The sequence below is a fragment of the Equus caballus genome, chromosome 13 (assembly GCF_041296265.1).
Source record: "Equus caballus isolate H_3958 breed thoroughbred chromosome 13, TB-T2T, whole genome shotgun sequence".
Classification (NCBI taxonomy): domain Eukaryota; kingdom Metazoa; phylum Chordata; class Mammalia; order Perissodactyla; family Equidae; genus Equus; species Equus caballus.
The window spans coordinates 47,368,241-47,372,500 of NC_091696.1; the positions used below are offsets into that span (position 1 = coordinate 47,368,241).

General features: G+C 40.3%; 1 protein-coding gene across 37 annotated transcripts in view; it reads right to left on the bottom strand.

Moving 5' to 3' along the window:
* Positions 1-3,221: 3,221 nt before the first annotated feature.
* The window catches only part of RBFOX1 (RNA binding fox-1 homolog 1), a 1,973,933-nt gene continuing 1,972,894 nt past the window's right edge, over positions 3,222-4,260 (bottom strand). For 20 of the 37 annotated variants that reach the window (XM_070231066.1, XM_070231091.1, XM_070231079.1 and 17 more), the window contains one exon: positions 3,222-4,260. This exon is cut by the window's right edge. The gene's annotated coding sequence lies outside the window, so the exon portion shown is untranslated. The other 17 variants (XM_070231058.1, XM_070231069.1, XM_070231089.1 and 14 more) reach the window with 1 other exon arrangement.

Below are 4,260 nucleotides of genomic sequence, written 5' to 3' on the forward strand. Positions count from 1 at the left end.
ATATGGTATATAGATTAAATATGTGTGTTTTGTAGAGTGCCTGACATTGTATTTAAACAATGTTAGCTTAGTCTTGTTATTATTATCTGTTTGGTTCTCAATACAAGCTACAGCATCTGTTCCCTTTAGGAAATGACACCACTAGTTTTAAAAAAAATCCTTGGTTGTTTTCATCACAAGATCATCCAGAAAATATTTGCCATACGGAAAATACTTCCCCTTTGAGATAGTTGGTAAATTCCCTTCTCCAGACCAGCTATCTGGGATCAGAGCAGCCTTGACGATCTAGGCCACAGAGTCAGAGACACCACCTCTCCACCTGGCAATTTTCCAGGAGAGCAATTAGTACCTAGCATATGAGGTCAGACTGGGCTCTGCTAGGAGACGCTTCAAAAGTGCCAAGTGGCCAGCTGCTCCTGTTCAGCCCCAAATCTACGTCCCTTAGGACTGCAAATAACAGCCATGAGAAACCCCAGATTGACTCCTGAACTCAAAGACTCTGCTTTGGGCTGTGAGATGAACCAGCACTTGGTGCAACATAAAGTATCAAGCATCAGGTTGAATCTTGAGCAATGGCACAGCAAGAGTTTCATATCCTTCAGAAAAGACTGCGCCTTGTGAATTTACATACCAATCTCCCAAATCTACTATATATATTTGTGCAGGTGTGTATGCACACACACGTATTATCCAGTAGTAAATAAAAAACAAAAACAACCTGAAAACACAGCTTTTTTTGTGTTTTCCAACAAAAATGTTTTATCTCTTCCCTTGTGAGAGTATTACTTTCAGTCCTAAGTCTTGACTTTATTGGTGAAAAATAATCATATGTTGTCATGAGAAAGGTTGAGGATATGCACCCATATATAGGTACATGTAGGCATGTGCTTGTGTATATGTGTACACCTGCACACACATGCACACACACATTGATTGCCTCTCCTGACATGATAAGGGGAAGATTTGTAGGGAGAATCAAGCAAGAACGCAATTAAGAAGTTCACTGAAAGATGGTACCTCCCACACAATGGCAGTTCTCAACCTTCAGAGGGATAAAAGCAGAAGAGGCCCAGGAATGTGCTTTTTCAACAAACTCATCAGTTGTTTCTGAGAGAGGTGGACTCTGGGTTGTATGTCAAAGGAACACCATCACAGCAGTAAAGGGCTTTTGCTTGTGTGCGTGAGTGCATGAGTTTAGGCATGCGTGTGTGCATGAGAGAATAAAGTGCTCAGCAGACCTCCATTTACATCAAAAATGGCTCCTTCCCAAGAAGCAGAAACTGCCTTCAGATGCCATCACAAATAAGCAAGGTTGTCAGGATTTTGAGTGGGAAATTGTGATTGAGATAGTGGTCTAAGCTAATTGACTCATATCCCTAATGTTTTAATTTTTTTAACATGGAGAAGGTTTTACTGTTTAATTAAAATACTGTTTTAAGAAAAAAATTACAAGTGAGATGAGGCTCTGACTACCTCCCAGGCATTGTCCACAAAAAAATGAATAACAGCCTCTATTTATACACAGAGCATATGCGTTGCATAGGGGCTTCCTTTGGGCTCACTGGCTCACCTCTGCCCACACTCCAGGTGGAGGAGAGGAGTGGGTGACAAACATTTGCATCCATTGGTGAGTCTTTTAAGAAACTCTTTCACCTCTGCCATCATTTTTACTTTCTTTCCACTTCACGTGAAATTTCTATGCTTATCTCCATTTTAGAGCAGAGTCTGGTTTCGGAGATTCTAATATAAACCACTGCTTTTGTTATCTTTATTTATATCCTCATATTTGGACAAAGCAGGGGCTCAGTTTGTAAGGAAGCATTCTAGAAGATAATTTATCTCCCTCCCTGCCACGTGCCAGGATAAAGTTAGTGACTTCTTTGTTTTAATTCATATAAACTCACATATTTTCTAAGGAGGGGACTAGAAGCCCAGGTTTAACATCACCACCGCCATCATCATCAATAATGGAGCAGAATTTTCAGAAGACGGCACAAGCTTCAGGTTTCTTTTATATGACCTATCAACCCTTATTATCTTCATTTATAAAGTGAGGGTAATACTGCCTTCAAGGATCAATGGACTTAGGGCAATGGAAGTTGGCTGTAAATTGCATGGTCCTCTATCTCAGGAGTTGACAGAAAACGGACCATCAAATATACTTGAAATGGTAGAATTCATGCTGAGACAACCTGCATTTTGGAACTGCCTGTGGCACTTAGGTAAAGCTGAATGCTGAAAGTTCTCAGTGGGCCAGGAGAGAACCTTCTCCATCAGTTAGGGATGCCCTTCTGGAATCTCAGCCTTGCCACTTGCTTGATATGGAATCTTAGACAAATGAACCTCTTTGTGCCTCAGTTTCCTCACCTGTAAATAATAGCAGCTTACAACTTACGAAGTACTGAGGCCAACCCATCACATAGATTGTTTCCTTTATTCTGCAAAGCAATATTCAGAGGTAGGTGTTCTTATCATCCCGAATTATGGATGAGGAGACCGAGGCACAAAGCTTTGATTTAGCTTGTCCTGGATTGCAGATAGCAAGTGACCAAATCAGGTTTCAAACTCAGAATATCTGCTTCCAGATTCCATATTTTTTTTAGCCTCTATATGTGTTACCAACTTGACAGTAGGATTAAGATAATTAAATGAGATAGGATTAGGATATTATCGAGATAACTAAATGGGGTAGATAATTCAACCCTGATGGGAGCATTAAATAACTAAATGAAATAAGAACACAGGAGCCTGAGCAGGACTCTGGGCTCATAGTAAGTACTCAATAGATGTCAGACCTAGCACTTGTTACTATGTTATCATCTTCTTCATCCAAGCTTCCCCCAAACGTTGTATTAACAACTTGAACATATGTTTCATTTGAAATGCACCTTTCGTTTTTGTTGTTTTGTTTTCAATCAAAGGCTGATATTTCCATGCTGGGGAATAGCTAAGCTTAGTTGTTTCTTTCTTAAACATCTGTGGTTAGTTCCACTGACTTCTTTGGAAAGGTGAATGAGAAAGGGAAGCCTTCTGAGCCAGACAGCCAGTGCACCTGCAGGAGGCACCTGGGTCTACCAGTGGTGATGACAGCCCGCTACTCACCTGGGCAACCCCACCCCAGGCCCCCCGTTGGGTGCAATTGCCGCCACGTGTGTGCATGAGGAATCGACCCTCGGAGGAAACACACAGAAGCAAAAGGACTCATAACACCAACTCACATGTACCTTTTCAGACTAAGCTTTTATTTTTTGATATTACAAACCAGTTTTCTTTATTCACAAACCACTGTAAGTGATATAAACACTAATTTCTAAAGACAGATATACACATTTTCTGGGTTTGCAGATTGCGTGATGTGTGTGTTAAGAAGTCACTATATGCCACACATGATATTAATCTTTTTTTCCATAATTCATAATAGCAATAGTTATTTAGATAAATGAAAACATTCCAAATAAATACCGTTTAAAAAAATCCAAAATGTTTGTTTACATCTCTGACATACATTTTAAAATGACTTATTGGCATCTTGGAGGAGTGCCCAGACAGAAGATTCTGCAACATCAGTCGGCACCCACTTACCCTAAATGATTTTATTAAAACTACATACAATCATGGGGGAAAGTACAGCTCATCGATGAAAATCAAAACCGCAAATTAATTTTACTTTAACCAACACAGTAAGAATTCCATGTTTGTGATTCCAAATACAATGCAAATTCTGGATTTTGAAATCTGAGGCAATTGGGAGAAATCTCTTTATTCTCCCTAACCCCCTGTCCCTTCTCTCTTTCTCCCCTCCGGGGTAGGATGCCACGGCATTGGAATCAATTGCTTCCTTTAAAACCATCCACCAGGCACCCTCTGTCCTAACATTGTTTTCCAGGTGGGGGAATGAGAATGACTCAGTGATGCTATGAAACACCCCATCCCCCTCCCCTCCCCCACCCAAAGAAGTCTGGGGAAAAGGACATTTTTTTTATGCTTTGGGCTGCTAAGCAGTTTCCCCCCTTTCTCTTCTTTTCAAGTTATAGCGCTCATCTGTCTTAGATATCGAAGCTACAGAAACTTTGTTTTCAAATCTTGTGAAACTTTATTGATGGTTTAATATCCAACCGATCTTACTGCATGCACATAAGATGACAAGAGAAAGCTGGATCACAAACACTTTTTTTTTTTTTTAAGTTTTGTTTGGTTTTGTTTGAAAGCAGAGTTGTTACAGCGGATTGGCAGGTTCACAGCGGTGAGTTGATTACTTAC